The sequence below is a fragment of the Notothenia coriiceps genome, unplaced genomic scaffold (assembly GCF_000735185.1).
Source record: "Notothenia coriiceps isolate Sejong01 unplaced genomic scaffold, NC01 NC01_scaffold00024472, whole genome shotgun sequence".
NCBI lineage: Eukaryota > Metazoa > Chordata > Actinopteri > Perciformes > Nototheniidae > Notothenia > Notothenia coriiceps.
Window position 1 is genome coordinate 28,466 of NW_011357173.1, and position 22,666 is coordinate 51,131.

The following is a 22,666-nucleotide window of genomic DNA, read 5'->3' on the forward strand; positions in this document are numbered from 1 at the left end:
GGGGGGGGGGGGGGAGCAGATCCTTCACGCGATAGCAGAGCGAACAGGTACAGGAGGGGTAGTTAATCGATCGCAGATAGCGTCGTGCTCGCGAACATGCGAAATATACTTTGGCGGATGCCCAAGTAAAGTCTATGTGTGGAAGACCCTGCTCTTGCCTGATAAGATTAACTTAATGACCAGGCACAGCTCTGAATGAAGTCTGAGGGGCTTTCCAGTTTAGTCGACCAACTGGGCACAGCCCTAGAAATCAAGACGTTTAAAGAATCATGGGGTTTTAGTTAATACGATGAGCATTTGTCAACATTTTATGAACCATCCATTGAGACAATGTTTTCTCTGTATGTTGTCACTGCAGGATTCTCAGCTGAACATCTTCAACATAACATTTGCTTAAACCTTTCTTCTCTGACTACAACAGATTTGTGCTGTGGGTCGGACTGAAGAAAGGTCATGGCTGGTCACAAAGTAATTTGTGGATGGGCCACTAAAATGCACTTAAGGTAACTACATAGTGCGGACCTTTATGGTTTTTGAGTGGATTGTTTGGATGTACATGACCACTTTGGATTGCTTTTCTCTGACCACCATTGGTCTGCATCTTCCATTTGCTCGATTAAGGTTGTAAAAAAAAAAAGAAGTTACATTTACTATTCTCCACTTTCGTCAATTGGAAACAAAAAAAGACCAAGTTTAGTAGAGATAGCTGCCCCATACAATGTTGTGGAAACAGCATCTGATCAGAAAGTAGTAGGCATTCAGTTCCACAAAAACGTTTCAATATGAATTAGTGATTGTTAAGGGTGCAAATGGTGTTTATTTTCTGCCCACTTAAAACATGTGATGATAAAGATAAGATGCTGACAGTGTGCAGTACATTTAGAAATATCTCCCTTGATGGGCTGAGAAACCATCTTCTTGAGATTCATTTTGAAGAATTATACAGCTAGTTGTAAGAGGGGGAAGAATGCTATTGCTGCAATTCCAGCACCCACTCTGCCTGCCCTCTGTCCGGGCAGGCTCTCCCCTCCCCCCTCTTGTGCTGAGAGAGTGGTCCTTTTAGGTAAACAAGCATGGCTGCTCCTGTTTCTTGTCTCTCTTTGTCTGGCTCTGCCTTTCTTTTTCTTTCTCTGTCTCTGTTTCTCCCTCATTCCCTTCTCATCCTCCCTGTTTGAGTTGTGTAAATCTTTTATAGCTGCTATTCTACCAGCACCAGCACAATCTCTGCGGAGACTCGAATGGCATCTGAAGCCCTTTGAAATTCAGCCTTTGCCCCCTCCTCTACCCTCCAAGTAAAATAGAACAAAATGGCGGGCCCCAATCCTGCAGTTTCCCTCAGGGACTGTGGAGCCTCATTTTCGGGTTTAGGAGGTCCTGGTGGTTGATAGCATCTTTAACTCGTGATAGGTTGTTCTTACTTCCTAACCTTCCACTGCTCGCTCTTGGTAATATTTTCTCCTCCCTGAGTCTCTTGCACATCAAAGGGACACGATCTCTATTCTGGCATGCTGCTGTTCCTCCAGAGAAGTGGTTTTAACGGACTTCACTTCTGATCTCTCTGATCAAAGCTCAGAAAAATAAAATGTTGTGCTCCTGTTTTTTATTTGTAACATAGTGATATGCTTGATACAAATTGTAAGTATACAAAACATTTTAAAAACGTCACACAGAAGTATACTCATGAAGATTGATATTTTGGCATTTCTAGCAAACATACATTATAACATCGGCTGACCAACAACTTAGCTTGGTTGCCATATTGATATAAGTATTCAAAACCACATGATAATATTATGTTAAGATCCACCAATAAATGTAGTTATGTTATATAAATTTATGTAAAAGGTTGTTTGTTTGTCCAATTACGTACAGTGGTCATGCTTATGCTGCATGCCACTTAATGTAGGGCTGACACACGAATTGTTGCTATCGCTCAAAGATATCATGTTTGTGGATGTAGGCAGTATGAGCATTATAAAATGCTAAATTTATCTGTGTCACTGTTGCCATCTTAAACAACAAAGTCAGCAAGGCCTGCAACCGGTTTTGTTACTTTAACCACTGCTAGTCAAGGCTGATGTCTATTGCTTTCTTCGGGAAACGTGTCACGTAATAGGGCTGTGACAAGTCAGGGAACAACATGTGATGACTTGTAAGACTCAATAAGGAAGGGAATAGGTTAACATCGTTTTTCAGATGTCTACAGCAGTCAAGACTATAACAGAATCTTTGAACTAAAGGAGGGTCAGCCGCATTTTCATTCATCTCTTTATAGGTGTTAGAAAACACTGGATGTGTTTGGAGGCTAGACATAAACATAGCAAAAGTTTTAAAACAGATATGTAATAGTGTGGTTGTTGCCTTAGTTTTATTCGGAAACATCCTAAAGAAGTGTAGCCGTTATATGTGCAAGGTTCTCGCCCTGTTAATTTACTAATGGCTGATATAATTTGTTCCCTTATTCACATCATTCCAGTAGTTTTATACGTTGATCAACTTACTTTTCATAGACTTGCAACTATTGCAATAACAGATTAGTTGCTCAATGGTTTATCTTAGAGAACAGTGATATAAAACAACATCTTGGATATAATAATAACCTTTCCCTTTGTGCGTGTAGTTCACACTAGACTTACCTGAGTAGGTAAGCTATTAGACAAATGGCTGTGGGCCAGGTTCCCATATTTGTGTTACTGTATGTTCAATAAAGGTGTATTTTTGCTAAATCTTGAGACATTACCACTGTATGTACTGGCGGGGCCGATTTTTGACATAGGCACTTGTAAGTGATGAAAGTGGGGGATGTTGGCTTATCAGGCGCCCGCAGCTCACAGCCAGCGTGGGAGAGAGAGAAAGAGGGTGCACCGGTACCGGCGCTGTTGTTATTAGAATCTGGTGCTAGCTGCGCTAACGGATATACGAAGTAGATGTTTCTACAACCATGGTGGAGGAGAGCTCTCCTGTCAGACTGAGAGGCTCAGTGAGGTAAAGGACTCTAACGGCCCGTCTACACTACAGGCATCAAACAATCTTGAAGCTGGGCGTGTCTGAGGCTTGGCGATTTCTCGCGCCCAAGGCGACCAACAACCAATCAGGAATCTCCCGCCCGCCCCCGGCATACAAAGCAAAAAAAAGCCCGCTTCTTCAACGAAGTAAACTGGATATAAACTCCCCAAACAGTTGAAACCCTACCAGTTTCACCAACTGTCTCTGCCACCTCCCGCCATGCCTGGTTCCTCCGGTTTAGGTCCCGGTAGGTGAACAGAGTACAGTCATACAGAACTGGGACACTTGCCACGGCAATGATTAATTTATTCTCCATTTTACGACATATGGAAAATAGTCAAGACCTGCGGTATCAGCATACACGCGGTTTGATTGGCTAGCGCTTGTACTGGCGGGAATTGCATAAACGGGATTTGATTGGCGGATGCCAAGCATCGAGCCTCAAAAGTAGAACATTGTTCAACTTTTGATGCCGATAGATGCTCGTGATGCTTGCAAAGCCATGCCATGCTCCCCACAATGCAGTTCGGCGAAGATTAAAAATCTTCTACGTCACCCCATTCAAGTGAATGGGCGAAGCGTTGAAAGCATTTTTCGATGCCTGTAGTTTAGACGGGCCATAAGTGTTTAGATAGTTAATTTTAGTCTAAGTTATCTCAGTGGGTCTCAAACAAATATGTCTTTCTCTCTCACTCCTTTATAATTATTAGGATAAATAAAAACAGGTTTGAAATCATTCCAATGTATACTATAGGACAGTAAACCAAAAATACCGTTTAAAGTTGGTGAGATAGGGTCCACAATTGTCACAATCTAGACTAAATACGTAGATAAAACACATAAGANTGTAGTATTTGTGTTACTGTATGTTCAATAAAGGTGTATTTTTGCTAAATCTTGAGACATTGCCACTGTATGTACTGGCAGGGCCGATTTTTGACATAGGCGCTGTAAGTGATGAAAGTGGGGGATGTTGGCTTATCAGGCGCCCGCAGCTCACAGCCAAAGTGCGAGCGTGGGAGCGAGAGAGCGAGCGAGGGAGAGAGAGAGAGAGAGGGCGCACCGGTACCGGCACTGTTGTTATTAGAATCTGGTGCTAGCTGCGCTAACGGATATAAGAAGTAGATGTTTCTACAACCAGGGTGGAGGAGAGCTCTCAGAGGCTCAGTGAGGGAAAGGACTCTGAGTGTTTGGATAGTTAATTTTAGTCTAAGTTATCTCAGTGGGTCTCAAACGTTTTGACCACAAATTATGTAAACACATATTTCCAAGGCACTCCTTTATAATTATTAGGATAAATAAAAACAGGTTTGAAATCATTCCAATGTATACTATAGGACAGTAAACCAAAAATATCGTTTAAAGTTGATGAGATACAAAAATATGCATAAATGTTAACTAGGTAAAATAAGATAAAAATGAACAACAAAAATAAAATAAATTACATTTATTTGTTATTGGCAATGGTAGGTTATTGGTTATGTTCACATACTTATTTGATTATTAAAATGTAAACCGATCTTTTTCATATGGGTGTTTTAGAGTTGTACCCCCTAGATCAGGTCTCTCGTAATTGTGTGCTCAAAGTGCACCAGATTGAAGCATTTTACTTTAAAATGTTCAAAAAAATCTTCCCGGGGGGCATACCCCCGGACCCCCCTAGTTCTCAGACACGCCCAGCTCCAAGATTTTCAAGATTTTTTCAAAGCTGCTGTGTGGACGTACCGTAAAAAACATTATGCTGGGCCCACGTGCCTCAGCACCGCTGCTATGACTCCATCCTAGGGGAAACACTGAACTATTTACACAAACGTTTTTCTTTTGATTGGATTTGCTGCTGAGCAGAAGGCTGCATGGGATGATGTATTATCCATACATAGCTTTGGTAATGTTCTGAGGTTAGTCGGCCAGGTCTTGGAGCGGGTGGCAGAGACCGTCTCTGTGATGTGTACCTCTGGGCTCCGCTGTTCTGGTCTGTTCAGACTGTAGCTGACACACAGGGGAAAAGACGAGACAGCCTTGCCCGGAAACACTTGGCTTTGCGTCTTTTCCTCCTAAAAGTGAAAGCATTTTTATGCTTTTTGTTTCACTGAGATGGAGCAGGATGTTGTGTCCAGTCAAATCAACCTTTGTCACCCTGAGATAAAAAATTGTCTAGGATTTATTGCCATACAATAATTGCTATGTTCCAAGAGGCAAACAACTTTTATCTTTTATCTTTCTTTCATGTTGGGCATAAACTTTAGGATGAGATAGGGGGTTGGGTGTTAGTACGAAGTGTTGGGTGGGGGAGGTTAGAGGTGGTGTGGCCCGGCTGAATCTCAACCCCCAAGGTCCTTCAGCAGGGCCGGCCTTTTGATGGGCCAGCTGCAGCCATTCATCCAGCCATTTACATTGAAATGCAACAACAGGAAGGGGGAGGGGAGGACTGTGGGGAGATGGGCCTCTGCGCCTGTGCGGGTGGGATGTGAATGAAAAACAAAGGCGTATCTAAATACCAAAGAGATGAGGTCCGTCAGTCAGGGCCCATGCCCCTGCTCACCAATACACGCAGCCATACTTTGCCCCCCCCCGCCCCCCGCATACTGTGGGGCAGTTAACTTGACACAAAGGATCTAAGCACCCTTCCTGACCAGTACATGCATTTCCCCCACTCAGCTCTTTTCTTTCTTTACAGCCGGTGGCTATAAAGAGGCTGTGATTCATCCCACTGTCTGTTTTAACTGCGCTTTACTGTTATACCTATTTCTGATGCGCCTTTTTGTACTTTATATTCGTCATATTTTATGGTTAATAGCTTCCAGACAGTTTAAATACTTTTGTGATTGTTTTTGTCATGGCTTATTTATTTAGATTCTGGACAGAAATCCAGAATCTGGCTCGTTTCTACTGCAACACAAAATCATCTTACAAAAATAATTTGCTGTTTAAAAATGTTCAGGCTACATTCAAGTACAACACTTAAAACTGTGAAATGAATAGCATGACTTTACTGTTTTATTTGTGATCATTGAGATAAAGGACAAAAGAATGTCTCCATGACAACATGAATACAGCTATTCAATATTTTGGCTTTTGATACATTTTTTAACTATTTGCTCCATTACTGGCTCATTTTTTTAATCTTTTCATTCGTACCAGGCCGAAAATGCCCACACCAAATAATCATCTTGCATTTTGCCTGCTGACCTAAGCACCAATACAATGTCAGGCAAGTTACCAACTAGAGGTTGTTACATCGGAGGACATATCGTTATTATCTGACTTCTGTTTTGATGTAGCTCCTCGTGACACTTTAAGTACTCGAACTACAGGACTGCGAGTTAAAATCCCGAACATTAGAAAACAAAAGATACGACCCAGAGGGGTTAAGACCCCATTTACACGCAAACGCATACGAAATGCAAACGAACTAAATACAATATCAAAAAAGTATTCCGTTCACATGGCACCGCTCGGGAGCACTGGAGACGCTGTAGTACATATGCCGGGCCTGTACGTGACGCTGTACTTCCGCACGAAAGCGCTGGAGAGGCTGTAGTACATGTGCCTGGCCTGTAAGTGGTGCTGTACTTCCGCCACAAAATACACCCAAAGCAGCGAAGAAGACTCCCATGCATGGTTGCCCTTCTGTTTATGCCCCACGGTGGATTTAGCAACATGTAGTTCAACTGTGTCTTTAAAATTCTCCATGTCCACTTGTTGCTGATGGTTGTGGTAGAGGAGCTGTAGATTTTGCACTAAAATCTGTAGCATGGTCAGTAGCAGTAGCACTAGCAGTAGCTACTGACCATGCTACAGCAGTGAGCAGGAGAGGCGGGGCTATGGCTACACACGGAGCCGTTTGGCCCCCCAGAGCGTTCCGTCTGCAGATCTACCAACCTTGGGACCCGTTATCGTTTGCGGGGTCCGTTTCCGCGTTTGCGCTACGGCCTCGTGTGAACTAACGGGCTATACGAAAGAGAAAAGTAGCGCATACAACCGTTTGCGCTCTCGTGTGAACATCACATAAGAGGATGGGAGAAAAATAAAGGTTATGCTGCCCTTTTAACCGTAACGTAACTTTGAGTGTCACTGTCGACAATTATTCCTCCACCTCATGGATTCTGAACGCACTTCTGGGATGGTAAAAAAGGTATCGCAAGGGAGGTCTGTGCTTTTAGAAAGTTTTCCTTTTAGTATTTCCAGATTGAAAAACCAAAACAATAGAATAATGATTACATTTTTTCCTACTTTTTTAGTTGCGGTGTTAGGAAACGACGACTCACCTTTGGATCCATTATATTGCTTATTTTTTATTTCAGTGCCAGTATGTAGATCTTTGTTTTTATGTTTTCAAATGTCAGCGCGCAGAGTTTTTACAAGGAAAGCTCTGGATCTCCGGTGGTGAGGAGCAGCGTGCTACAGTGAGAATAGCTGGTCCACCTTAAAGGTCAGCCCACCTTAAGTGACTGTAAGCTGTTGTTGTTGTTGTTGTTGTTGCTGGCTTTGGGCTCACCCCCTTTACTTTGATCCGTCTGTTGCTAAAAGGAAATATGAACCTTGCTTGGGCTTTTAGGAGTAAACATTTATTCACCAACAAAAACACTCTACACACACTGCTATGCTACGTTTACAGCTAAGGTTACTCTCAGCAACAATAATTTCTAAGCTGCTGCATAGTGACCTACAATAGAATCACTCTTTCATACTCATAAAGTCTTCTGACAGACCAAACATATGATTTTGAAAGTGTGATCATCACTTTGCTTTCTCTTTGATACAAGAAGCGAAATGACAACACGTGGTGTTTCCAATTTTAGCTCACACACTTACTTTCTACATTGCTGTGTCTTGTAAAAAATTGTGAAATGTAACATTGACATCTACAAAATAGTCAACAGAATAAACAAAGTAAAACGAATCATAAGTTGCAGTCCTAAATTATATTCAAAAGAAATGTTGTCAAGTCAGATTAGGTGAAAATAAAATGTCTTGTCTTTTCTCTGTGCAGGGTAGGAAGTAGCTGTGTTTAACCAGAGCAGTCAGCAGGGAGTGGAAAATCACTTCAGCCTGCTCAGGGGCTTTCCCTCCTGAATATGTGGCACTTCTTAAAGCTACAGGCCGCTATGTGTTTGGCCTTTGTGTTAAAGCTGGTAGATCCACATTAGGGCTGCACGATATATCCTGTCGTGACGATAATCGCGATATGCGCATGCGCGATATTCACATCGCGTGGACGTTCGCTTTAAAAAAAATATATGAATCTTTTAAAGATTCATATATTTTTTTTAAAGCGAACGTCCACGCGATGTGAATATCGCGCATGCGCATATCGCGATTATCGTCACGACAGGATATATCGTGCAGCNACAATGCAGTTCGGCGAATCGTGACGTCACCCCGTTCAAAGTGAATGGGCAGAAGCGTTAACGCACGCCGCCATGTGTAGGGGCCGTTAAGGGCCTACACAGTTGCTGCACTAAACTGCATTTTAGCATTTAAAATACCTAGCCATTATTTTGCAGTTATTTTGGTGAAAGTAACTCAAAAGTAATACAAAAGTAGTGTAACTCATTACAGACTAAAAGCAGCCAACTAATTTATTCTTTAACAAAATATGTATCTTTCAAGAAATATAACATGCTGTCTTCTTACAGGACCACACATTGATCATAGTTTGTTGATCATTCAACCCTTTATTGTTTTTGTCTATAACATGTTTGAGAGTTGTTTATTTATATGTACTGTTTCTATTCTGATCTTTAAATTCTTATGATTATATACATTGAGTGTAAGCCGGTAGCCCCTTGCAGCAGTGTTGTTATAGCAACAAGGGCCAGAACTGCTGCATAGACAAAACATGAGAAAGCAGAGGGGCCAAACAGGGAGCATGGCTGTGGATGTATGATGTAATTAATGTCGACGAGTGAGCACATTCTGATGTTAGGACAAATCAGATCTGGATTTGCCACATGACAACAGCAGCCAATCATCAAAACACACCAGTTCCACCACTTACCAAAACGGTATATAGTATTTTAGCGTTTTAGAGATGACTATAAAAAACACATATCCACATTCGGACAACTACTCACACTTATCGTTGTTGCACTTATACTCTAGTTGTTCATATAATGAAGACAAAACTACCAAACTGGTTTTCTTAGTGAGGGGTGTTGATGTCACATATGCCTGTTTCACACACCGAACTTGCCACACTGCTGGCTTCAAACATACTGTATTTGTTAGGTCACTTGCCTGTAGGATGCACGTCAAAACAGCCTGTCCTATTATTTTCTAAATAAACCTGTCGACGGGCGTGGGTTGGACTTGCTGCCCTTCAACAGAATTTGCCACTATCCCATTTTAAAGCATGGACACTGGTTGATGCTGCAGAATAGCAGCAGCTCTTTTTCGCTCCCTGCATTGGCACATCCCAGCTACTCAGCTGATTTCTTTTCTCTACAGCTGTAACGGAAAATGATAAACCAGGCTAGAAAAGCATTCTTACTTCTACAGAAAGATGCCCTTTATTGAACTCCATGAGAAGTCAAAGAACTGTTAGCTTTGGTCCATGATAATATATTTCCAGGTAAGCACACATACTCAGTCTTTTTTCTCTCCACATTTTTCTGTTGTGTGTACTAGGGCTGCCCTCGACTAAAGATTATTCTAGTCGACAAATAATCGTCAAATCAGGCGTATATGCTATATGATGGTTCTTTTTCTCCCAAAATGGATTCAGTTTCAAAGGCTGATAAAAAAATTAAAAAAAATCAGAAATTGGAACCTTTTTCTCCCCAGGAAAGGGGTGAAAAGGTTCGAAGAAAAAGTTCTAGTTCCAGATCTTTTTAGAGTGAACGCAAAATCCCAGGAACTATCGGAACTATTCCTGGGAAAAGTACTCTGGTGTAAAAGCACCTAGCATGGTACGTTTTGCTTCACATCGACTATAAGATAAAACTGTAATATGGAACCTTTGAAATATGAATTCACTTGTACACGTAGAAGGCCATGAGTCAAAGCACAGCTCATTTCCACCCATCAGCGGCAGAAACAGCAGAAGCTCCGGTAAGGATTCTTAATATGTGTCGAAAAAGCAGCGAGCACACACACTGAACGTTTAGTTTTCGTTTCTATTATTCATATCTGAATATAACAACCCAATAAATACTATACAGCAAACGGAAAATCCGACAAATATGCGCTCCGGCAAAAATACTTCCGCACTCATCATGAAATGAAAGCTTGAATTTATCATCTGAGGTCAGAATTACTATATAATATATAGGGATGCACCGAATATTCGGCCACCGAAAATTACCGGCCGAAAATTGTTAAAAAGGCCCTTTCGGCCGAAAGGGTTTTAGCACCGAAAAAATATCACCGAATGTCAGAGAACAGGGTTACGTTGATCATACTCCGCATATTTGTCCGGGTGTTTTGATTTCAAGTGGTGGAGTAATCCCGAAGTGGTGAAAGTCTTTGCAGTTACACCCCCTCGAGAAATGTCAGCTGAAAACGTTTTACAAATCGCAATCCGCGCCTCTTTCTCTGATATTTTGAAATATCTCAAATCAGCAGACATGGTGGCTGTGAGCCAGCCGTGAGCATGGTCGCGCGCCGTGCTTGTCGCCGCGTTTTGATTACATCATCACAACAACACGTTAGGTTACCAAACTTATAGGTGCATTTGTTGTTGTCGAAGGCCTGGCTGTTACAGTCTTTATTTACACTATTTTGTTGTAGGCCTACTGGCCTAGATGTTTATGTAGTTTTAAAGCACCTTGGCTTTGTTCTGAATGCACTTTGTTGTAGTTATCCTACAGAGAAAAGAAAATGCACTTGACTTGGAATTAATGTACTGTATGCATTCAAAAGTGCCGAATAAATGTTTTATGGACCCATAATAGTGATTTTAAGTTAAGTTAAGTTAAGTTAAGTTAAGTTAAGTTAAGTTAAGTTAAGTTAAGTTAAGTTAAGTTAAGTTAAGTTAAGTTAAGTTAAGTTAAGTTAAGTTAAGTTTTGCCATAATCATGTCTTTTTCCATAATCAGGTAGCTGAACAACATTGTTAAAAAATGTATACATTATATATATTTCTATTAATCAATTTCGGCCTTTCGGCATTCGGCCAACTGTTTCCTATTTTCGGTATCGGTTTCGGCCAAGAATTTCCCATTCGGTGCATCCTTAATAATATAGGTATATATATGTTGATAGAAGGTTAGGCTACTGCCTGACTCAATGCTGCCGTTTTCCTCTGATTATAAGAAAAGAACACGCGTTGTCTGGGATAATTAAGCTCCGTGTTTTGCAATGAAGCCGGCATTCAGGAAGCTGTGCTCGGATGGCGTAGATATGGAGGCGACTTTTTGCCATACTTTCCTTTCTTACAATATTAACGTAATGACCACGCACAGCTCTGAATGAAGTGTAAGAGGTCTACCGGCTACGGCGTCAAAGCACACGCCGCGCATACTGTAGAGTTTTTCTTTGACTAATAGACTGATGAGAAATTAGTCGACAAAGACTTATTTCGCCGACTAGCGCTTAGTCGACTAATTGGGGGTGGCCCTATTGTACACAGTGCTAAAGACAACCACATCATTTGGTCTTGCTATACCAAAGTAACAACCCAGATAAGAGACAATATTCTTTAGCGTGTTTTTCTCAAATGGACTTGTTTCTTGATTACATTGGCTTTCATCACTTGTACAGCTGTTTCGGGCTAGTCTCACTTAGCTAGTTCACAGCAATCAATATTTTCTGCATGTCTTCCTTAATGGCCCTGTGCATCCAATTAAAAAAACAACAGGATAACAGAAACTCGTACCAATGCAGGAAGCTGATCTGCAGTGTATAATAGACTGTATATATATATAAATCTTTCTATAAGGTTTTGACTATGTTAACATTTGGAACCCAACAATCAGCAAACAGCAATAGGTTTTTTGCTGATGCGTGTGAGTGTGTGTCGCAGCACTCACTCTATCCTCAGAGGCAAAAACCGGGCAAGCGGCGGACCATTGTAAAAACACACTTAATTAAAACTCAAGCGAAAAACAAAACTAATCAAATACACCTTGGTTAGGCCTTTCTACAATCACCAACTGGTTTTGGTCAAAATAAACACTTTATTCACGGAGTTAGACACACAAATGATCCTGCTCTAGAGCAAATTTCTCTTGCTGCTGGCAGCAGTCTACTGAGCAGCACTCTCACTCGCTCTTTGGAGGCAGACTGGCAAACAAGAAAGGCACCCAAAAAAAAACCTGTCAATGTACTTCGAAATGTCGGAAAAAAGCCAAATCACTGTATTGTATGGTATATTTGGGTTGCAGTGTGTTTAAGCATTGCCTTATACAGTTATTGAAGGCCAGGCAGCCTATTCACTCGCCCTGTGATTTGATTTGAAGAAGGTTTGCTTTTTCATTCAGCCTCACACACAACCTGAGCATTTCCACAGTTCTGCCATTTGTCATTTTCAGTTGCCATGGTTGCAGTGAAAGACAGATCCCTCTGAATATTGGAAATGGAGGAGTAGCAACACATGGTACATTATCGACAAACACCCGCACATGCTCTAACACCACAGAACACGTCGACTGACTCTGAATGCCTGCGGCCATCCATTCACCCACACATTTCTCAGCCAGTGAAAAAGTAGCCATTAAATAAATATCTCCGGTTGGCACAGATTGTCTCTACACACATATATTAAATCACATATTCAGCTGCAAAACCATCACTCCAGTTCCACACAGGGATGTGAAACTTTCTATCAATGCAAAATGTGTCTTCCTTAGAATACCATATGCGTGTTTACAATGCGGACCTACACAACCATAAAGATCACACAGTATGGCTGCAAGTGAAATTGTGTGCACCATGCATGATACCGCTGTCACCTTGACAAGGAGTCATTTCAGACCTTCCTCGTATTCTGCCAGAATTGACTGTCAGTGTCCCTCTTCTCACTTTGGACATGCTTGAGCCACACTAAAACACTCCTCTGAGATTTCTCCTTTTGGCTTTATTGAAGATCTGTCTGAACAACAGAGCATGGTGTGCATGAATAAAAGCAGTGGGAAACTACTGCAAAGCACACAGAGTGGGGAAATGGCAGCTGCAGTCTGTGGTTATGCAAGTATATTTTAAATCACGGCACTCAAGTTGTCATTGACAATCAACAAGCCACATAACTATCTATCTGAAGCAGAGGACACTTGATCTACTACTATTAACACCAATTGCAATTACGGGCAGCATCATTAAAAATACCCAAGCACTATTATTGTGTATGTTATTATTTACTCACATTGGGGCAAAGGGCTTTGATCTCCCAGATGAAAAGTCAGGGACAACTGTGTGCACACTATAGGGCAGAAAATACAGGATAGTGGCCATTCAATGCAAAAGCCTAGTATATAATTCAAAGACATCAAATTAAATTCTCACAAGGATATGAGAACAGCAGTGCTAGTATTATGACACAAGATGCAGATGGCTTGTGAGTCGTTTAAATGCGTGCTGTGCAGAATCCTGCTTTCTCCCTCACGTGATTCAAAAACCTCTCCACACTTTTGCTTCTTAGTTGAATCTAGGGACATGTGTATTTATAAAAAACAAAATCAGAGAAATAAATGTGCACAGTAAAAAAGTCCTAGTGCTCTCAGCATTAACTAAACAAGATGCATGTACTTTTTACTGGACCATTTTTGAAACAGAAGAACATCTACTCAGGAGACAATTAACTGAAATCGCAAATTTGCCAGACTCAAATATCAGTTGTGTGAAATGTAACGTGATAAGTATCTTGCAGCCCTTAACATTATCTAAATTATCTCAATATCGGCTACACAAAGAAAATCAGTATTTTACAGATTCTAACACAAAAGATATCACATCCGTTCTCCATTTTTGCCAACACCTTAAGGCATCAGAATCTACAAGCAGAGAAAAGCAGCATGCTTAATATGCATATTTACATCTGGGACGACAAAAAAGGAGATGGCAAGCAAACTATCCCACAATCCTCTGCAGCAATTTGAGAGAGAAAAATACCAAAGCTGTCGTTGTGTGCGCAGAGTTTACTATGATTTCTGTCAAAGGAGGAAAAAGGCAAAGTGTTAAGTCCAACGCCCTTAGCTTCCTGCAAGCAGTGCTTCCTGAGGAACCAGAGCTACTGCATAGAGGTGGAGATGGGGGAGGAGACTGTCAGAGAGTGAGGGGAGACAAGCATGTGAGGATGCAATATGCAAGAGTACTGCTGTGCTTTGAGATGGGAAGAAAATTAGAGAACGTGGAAGTAGAGGTGGAGATAGAGCTGAGGTACTGAGGGTGAAAAGAGAGGACATGGGGAGAATGGAGCCAAGTGTGTGAGAGAGCAGCATAACAGCGCACCACAGGGCCGAGTTCAGCAGAACATCGGATCTGTCCAACAATCACACAGAGTGATAGGAGTACATTCAACAGGAATGTTGCATGTACAATGAGTGTTTGTGCAAAGCAGCTATATAGTGTGTTTATGTGTTTGTGCATCATAACAGCATTTGCTTTAATCACTGGAGAAAATCAGAAAACAATTATCTTTTAGTTTAAATATATCATTTTTCATTTTTAGGCTGATGGACCAATTTTTCCATCAACCAACGACTCCAAATTTAGCCCTTTTTTAGTTAATAATTAAATCGGTAAAACATCCATAATAGAACAGCTGTAGCTTTAAATAGTTTTTCATTCTGAACCTTTCTGCAAGGGAACGTTTCTTTCACAAATGCTCAACGGTCTTGCCACATGGCCGAAAAATGTAAACCTTGGACAACTATTGTGATACGAACCAAAACATAACCTATGACAAATATAAGTTAAATAAATGCTTATGGTAAAATACATGAATATTTGCAGCATACATTATTAAGACATTAATGGTGGGTTTCTAATATCCAACATTTGACAGGAAAACCAAAAGGCAATATTAATGCAGAAGGCCATTCAATTACACCAATACAACCTGTCTTCCAGGTAGGGTTTTCCGACACCATAGAGTAGACCATTAATGTAAGGCTACAATCCATATTAAACTTTTTCTACATTTATCCTAGCGTCCATACTTACTCAGCGATTTCCAGGCCCATAAACAGTTAGAAAAAGCTTCTGAACCCAGGGGTTATGCTTAAGTCTGGATTGGAAGGAACATGGGCCTTCAAAAACAACGAGCAACAACCACTTTTCTTTCTTGATTGGGTCTAATCAGTCACCTTAGCTTTCCCTGATTTGTCACGCCCCTATCATGTGACACAAAGAAATGACATCAGCCTTGATTACTGCGTGACTTCAAGTGGGATAGGAAATTACAGGCATTGCCAACCTTCTTATATGCTAGCAGCTATCGTCCAGGTAAACTATGTATTTAATAATCATTCTTAACTATTATTCAACTGATTTGAGAATGTGTGCCAAAAAGATAGAAGCAGATCCTAAATATCAAACAGGACCTTTTATTATACAGGCACGATGATACTCCGTAACTAAGCAACCAACCACTGGGTAGAGGATATGCTTCCTGTTTACAAAAAAAAACAAAATAATCGGGCCTTGAGCTTACACTGCTAACACTTCTGGACACAATGTTTGTGATGCAACCAGATGGACCGCAGTGCGTCCCAGAAGCAGCTCTGAGCCCTTGGGACCTGCAGCAGAAGCTCAACACGGAGGGGGGGGGGTCATACACACAGTCTTCCAACGTTAAAGATTCAAGTTACTGATCTAGTGACATTGAGCGCCATCCACAAAACATTTTTCTAGTACCATGTCAAGAGAAATAGGTAACACATGTGTCACAAGTTAATTAACCAGTAGGAATTTCGTTTCACAAGCTCCGTATATCAATCTGTTAAAGATACTTTAGAATGTATTACAATATTTTTATTTAAAGCAATTTCAAGATTAAAAAAACCTACATTTAAATCTAGGAACTGAATATTTCTGTTTATATGAAAGGACTAGCAGTAACAACAGGTTTACATAACGTGTAGCACCTGCACTAAAACATGCATAAACATTGCTATGATCTTTGAAGGGCTAAACTTTTTCTAAGAAAACAGTCAATTCAAACAGGATATGCAGTGATTGTGGGTGAGAACTGGCTTTGCATAAGTAATGAGGAGGAAGAAAACACTGTCCTACATCCACACCAGAGATTACACTGCTGGCTGCTGTTTCTATAAAAAGAATCACTGCAGGGAGTATGAGTGACACAGGCACACACGCAACCACGCACACACACGCATAAAAAAAAAGATGGGCACAAAAACAAGTCGATGTATTTATAGGAAAGAAGGTTCTAGTATAAAAGAGGACTTTAAAGATCAGAGCCTGGTTAACTCTAGTCGACCAGTCAAAGATCTGTGACTATTCCTGGCCTCAGCAGACAAACACAGTGAAATGCTGGAAAGATTATTGGTAGCTCTAGGCCAGCCTAAAATGTCTTCTATATATTTCCTGTTCTCCTATTTTCTACTTCTCTTTTAGACTGCTTCCTTTCTGGGCAAAACAAATAACTAGGTGAAGTGGTTTCACAGTGTGCAACGCAGACATACAATGTGGATTAGGGCTGCACGATATTGGAAAAAACTGACATTGCGATATTTTTTCCCCCTGCGATATATATTAGGTTTTTTTTAACTATATTNATGGCGGCGTGCGTTAACGCTTCTGCCCATTCACTTTGAACGGGGTGACGTCACGATTCGCCGAACTGCATTGTGGGAGCAAAGCGTAACTTCTCTCGCGGTGCTCGCTGCAAAAGTAGAGCAATGTTCTACTTTTGCCGCCTCGACGGAGGCGTCAGCCAATCGAATCATATGCCAGTGCAAGCTCTAGCCAATCAAACGGTTTGCTTGTGTGTCTGGGCCGGGAGATTCATGTGATTGGTTGTTGGTCGAGTTTCCGCCCCCCCCCCGCCGGCAAGCGACAACGCACGCCGCCGTGTGTAGGAGCCGTAAGGCTACTAACAACTTTTATTACAACGCTTAGTTGAATACTCGATTCTGATTGGTCAATTCCGTTGCTAAGGAGGATCAAGAAAGAGAGAGTAAAAGAGTGTAAAAGACGAGCGCTGGGCGTCAGATAAATGAACAGAAGAAGACAGACAAGAAGTAAACACTAACGGGAACACGGTATGGGCTCTGCAGTGTTTAAGATCAGAAACTGTGAACAGAGTTGGAAAGTGCTGCCGTAAAGTTGTTGTTGTCGCATATCCAGCCGTTGGTGCGCCGTGAAACGGAGTTCTTTTTTTTCTTAACGGAAGAAATACGATAATTTTAAGTCAATAAAATCATTTCAATTAATATTGGGAGTCGATTCCTTAGTTTGATTAGTATCTGGCCATGCAATAAGAGGGATAATGTGCAGCGACTTGGTTATTATGGGGAAAAGAACACCCTTCAGGCTCATCAAGATCAGCCTGACTGATTACGTAAATACCAGGTTTACTAATCTACCAGCACAATATTTCTCTGGTGTCGAAATGTCTCGCGATGTTAGTGAATTCTTAAAAAACAAAACACCATTTCATTTCGGGTTGAAATGAGTTCTATCTGCGTTACTGAGAATTGTAACGGGTAGTATATTACCCAAATGTAATTAGTAATGCATTACATTACTTCGTTACTTACGTTACATTACCGTACTTCCAACACTGGTGGTGATATCCATTCAAAGTATAGTACCATGATCTTATTTGCACTGTGTTCTAAAGCTGTATGATATGTATTTAGCAATATATTTGGCAACTATATTGTTAGTGCAACACTTTTTGCAACACTTTTTTTGTATTACTTGTTCAGCGAGTGGAAACATTTCAGTGTATACTCTTTAAATTGGACTTTGTCAAAACATAACAGACTTAGCCCTTAACCCATAACACATTACACATAATGCTAGGTTGCTCAATTTTTTTACCCAGCCAAGGTTTTAGTCATTATATATGAGAACAGCATGCATGCTTTTCGATGTATAACTTTTATTTGTATATATTATTCCTTGTGATCATAAACTGGACATAATCCCATTAACGTTTCACCCATTAAGCCAGGATTGTATTTAGAACAGAGGCAGCTTTTGGTTGAGCTTTTGTCTATTTGATGAGGCCATGGATTAATTGAATTTAGAATTGATTAATGGTTATGAAGCATTACTATGATTGTTCAACCACTATTGTTATTGCTATCTTTCATTTCCATTCCAGGCACATCAGAGAAAACACTCTTAATGTTTTGTGCTGGGAATGTTTAACAGGCACAGGCTGTATATCGAGAACACATGCAAGTTTCAGGTTGAGGCCAGCATTTGAAAAAACATCTTTTGAATGTGATTTTTTTTTTTTTTAGTCCAGAGAGCTTGTTACCTTGACAACAGCAGAAGATTTGTAGTGAGGGGAGCTGAGTGAGTGAGCCGAGCCTGCCGCGGCATGGCTTTGCCGAACAAACAAGCGCTGTCGCTAACTGTGTCACGAGTACTACTGCTTTCTCATTGTAGCCCTTCATTTAATATCAGCCTTTTATTTTGCTGGTTTGTTGTTCTGCTGCTACCCACCCATCCCAGCTTGTGACAGACTCACCATTTTATCTTTTTTTTTTTAATATAGACACCTTTTTCCTAACTGCTCCCTCTTTCACCCCTTCTCTTCCTGCTTTCTGCGTTTGCTTTCATTACGTCTCATTGCCGTCGCCTTGTGTGCTGCTGATGCTTAATCTCGCACTAGAGTATTTGCTCTTAAGATCAGCGGATTCAGAGGAGCTGCCAAGGTGCTGTCTGCGTTGCTCACGCTGGAGCTATGGAGGATCAGTGTGCTGTGGTCCCTCCCTGCAGAAGTCAGGCTTTATCAATAATGTAGATGTTTTTGAAGAGGAGAGGTGTGGTGTGCATCTCTTTTTCCCTCTCCTCCCCCTGGCCCATCTCCCCCTCCCCCCAGTTCTCTCCCCACACCCTTCAGTGTCAGATTTCCTCTCCAGTGTTTGAGCATGGAAGGGCAGATGACTGAATCTAATTAGTGAAGATATTACAATAAGCTCCGATACCTGATGCTATGACATACTGAGGTTGAGCCCAGGCGCTTGTATTGAGCTGCTGTTGCTTCCCTTTGTTTATTTTGTTTAGTGTCAGACTTTATATAGGTGGGTTCATCGTCGACATCACAGCACGTACACCGTGAGCTCTCCAGTGACAGACAGCATACTATATGCCCTTTATCAGGCTAACACAGTAGGATGAATGACAGGCGTTGCTATGTTGCCTATGGAAGAAAAACAGTTATTATTCTGTTTTCTTTTATTCAGTAAAATACAAAATCACATTTCAATCCTCACTGGTCTTTGTACGGACCTAGTGACCAATTACACTGACACCAGACCTGCGTTACAATAATGTAAGACGCTAATGTCGATGGCAGGGTGTTTTTTCAGAAACCGGTGGGAACCAGTTTGTATCAGAGAGCCAAAGAGAGTTTTTCACTGCAGTTGATACAAATATTACGAGGAATGATTTTACTGATCAGGAATATTCACTGCTGCAATCATTTTATGTAGCGTCACAAACGAATGAAAACGGTAGTATTAAAAGTTAATGTTACGAAGTAATCTGCCCCTGCACATATTTGATTGGCCAAGGCAGCACTTAGCGAGTCACGTCTGATGAAGTTCTACCTAAAGTTGAGTTATGTTTTTATTTAGGATGGCCCTGCGTTTGCCTGCTGCAACCGCTGTATTGGCTCCCTCACTGTGTCCCTATTCAAATCGATAAGGGGGCTGCATTTATTTCACACGGCTAAAGCTTTTTCAAACACACACTAGACTAATTTCTCTCGATGTGACCTTACTTGCTTTACCACATTGCTATTGATCGGACAGCAAACGACACAGCTTTAAGCTCATGTAATATTACTGAAGTCTAGCCAAATAAACATGATTTATTTCATCAATCCAAAACAGCGCTACATGTTTTTTCTATCTTTTCTTGCTCAGATTCTGTGCCAACCTTTTCTAATCTTGTACTTACCGTGTCCTGCATCTGAACTCCACAACATTCAGCCAGCCTGTGATTTCGTTGGAGAGGATCTACTGTGCTGCAAACACTGCAGTGGGAGCGTGAATTAATCTCCCTGCATGATGTGTATGAGGCCTGTGACAAGCTTTATGAAATCAGACATAGGTCAGCGCTGTTGTTGCAGGTCGCCTTTCAGCTGGCTCTGATTTGTTCTTTGATAGGACAGCCAGACACAGGGCTGACTGGAGAGGTGCTCTGTAGCCCTGCGGGAGCACACTGGTGTGTTCTGTGTTATTTGGTCCATATTTCCAATATAGAAGCAGCAGTGATACCAGTTTGTTGTAATCAGATGCCAAATGACAGAGAAGCAGGACAAAAGATGCCTGTGTCCTGGAGCCAGCATTAGAGCCCCTGACTCCTCCTTAATCCCACAGTACCCAGTGGGGGTCTCCCTCTTTAACACACACACACACACACACACACACACACACACACACACACACACACACACACACACACACACACACACACACACACACACCAATGTCATATGTCACCACTGGTCACGCACATGGGACCAGCAGTCTCTCTCTGGTCTACTGTTTTAAGCTCAGTTAAGTGCTCTTAAACGTACTGCTGATATTTCAGTTGTTAGATAACAGGGGCTTGTCCAGTGAACATGTAGACAAATTGAATATGCAGGCATGTTGTCATGGTGACGCAGAACTAGAAATGTGGAGTAATTATGCATGATAATGCTGAGTGTTTGGCCTCAGCGCCAACCAGTGTGGAGGCAGCACTTTTTTACTACGCCAGGTTGAATAAAGCCAAACTTTAGGTAGGAGTTTGACCTTTCTCCTCTGACCTTCACCACCGCCACCGTTGTGTGCATAAATATGACATGGCTTAATGTGTTGAAAACATTAGTATTATTTTATCTTTGTGACTAATCTGATTGAGGATTTCATTTCTGTTTTGTGTAAATTAATCCCGTAGAAATGTTTGTACGTGTGCCAGATGTGTCTCCCTCAGATTATTTCCTGCTTAGTAAAAGCTAATTAGCCAGGAAGCAACCATTACTAAGGAGCCTTCCGTTGCCACCCAGTGTGCAACAACTCCAGCCTGTCAACATGTTGGGTTGGTTGGAAATGTCTTCTTCAACACAGTTCCCTTTATTAACTTTGAAACTGATGGAAGGAACTAAACTGGAACTTTTTCAATGAGTTCTTTATCATTTGAATAAATATGACCACTTACTTGGGCAAATATGTGGTTTGTATGATCTGTTGTCAGGGTAGAACAACACATGGGAGGCACACATTTGTAGTTATGGCAGTAATGCTTGGCTACTTCTAGTGCAAAGTCCATCAGATATTGTTCTAAGATACTGGGGTAATTTAGAAAGTTCATAATGGAAGGCATTTTTTTTTGTTTTAAACACAGTATTAGTGGCAGTAAATGTTAATTAATGAAACAAAAAGCTTGATGAAGACATTCAAACCCTTCTTCTTTCTCACCTTTGCAGTGTGTTGTTTTGTCGGTTTCATAAAGTTGCGTTAAAGGCCAGCCCCGCAATTAATACTTTGGCAAATCAGTAAACGCTTACATTTAAAAAGGCATCTCTTTTCAACCAGCACCCAGTGTTTATCTCTTCTCCTTGGCTGTCAGTAAGGTTATCCATTGCATCTGGGTTCTTTGGGGCTGAGGAATGGGCTCAATGTGAGTGTTTTCTGAAGTGTCTTGTTTATTGCCCTGTTAGGTTTTGTAAATTCAATGAAAAAACACAGCTTCTGACAACTTCTTTATCCTTTTTTATAAACAAAATATATCAAAGTTTACCTTGTCACGTTTTCAGAGGCTTCTTGAATAAGTCGTCTGTAGAAATCCTCATTTTACACAAATGCTATCATTTTTCCTTATCTATGGTTTGCCTGCTAGATTGTCTTAATGCTTGGGAATGGTTTTGGCCAGAATTAAAGACTTGCAAAGAGTTTCTAGATTTTCTTCCAGTATGATACATCTTGCTGTAGCTGTGCTCTTCATAGTTTATAATCCATGGTTGGAATTGTGTCTCCTAGCGTTTCTGTACGTGATCATCAAGGGGGATTGTCTGTATTCTGTATCCAAAACTCTGTTGGGAGGGAAGTGTTCTGCTTCCTGGCTGGATTATTACAATCCGTCAATCCCGTGCTTCCCGCTGGGAAAGCCCCACAGGTTCCACTTCAGAGCAAAGACAAATACCCATCTAACCATCATCCTCCTTTCCACTTTCCATCCCAGTGAGGCCTGGCCTTAATCCTGTCCCGCGTACCCACCTGCCACCCTGCATACCATCAGCCTTAGTGCTCTATCCCGTAAAACCCTCCACACAGTTCCTGTTTGATATGTTCCTGTAGCAGAGATATCAATTACCACTTGGTAATAATAAGTAAGGATGTAAACCTTCATCTAAATGTAGATGTTGGTGTAAAATGCATTTCCCGGGCTCTTGTAAGTATGTCTTGTTAAATGGTGTTTAGCTTATGGCTAGTTTCTACTGAATGTTGGTCCTTACTCCCATTCTGATGCTTTAAAACCCAATGGATGGAACAAATATGGCTTCAAATAATGGGGGAACCCCAGAATCAGTG

At 41.2% G+C, this 22,666-nt stretch overlaps 1 long non-coding RNA gene across 1 annotated transcript in view; it reads left to right on the plus strand.

Moving 5' to 3' along the window:
- The window catches only part of LOC104955022 (uncharacterized), a 17,356-nt gene extending 1,669 nt beyond the window's left edge, over window positions 1-15,687 (plus strand). Inside the window, exons 2-4 of the long non-coding RNA XR_799411.1 lie at window positions 2,954-2,962; window positions 13,094-13,101; window positions 15,673-15,687. This is a non-coding gene — a long non-coding RNA (uncharacterized lncRNA). The remainder of the gene's footprint in view (window positions 1-2,953; window positions 2,963-13,093; window positions 13,102-15,672) is intronic.
- The last annotated feature ends 6,979 nt before the right edge of the window (window positions 15,688-22,666 follow it).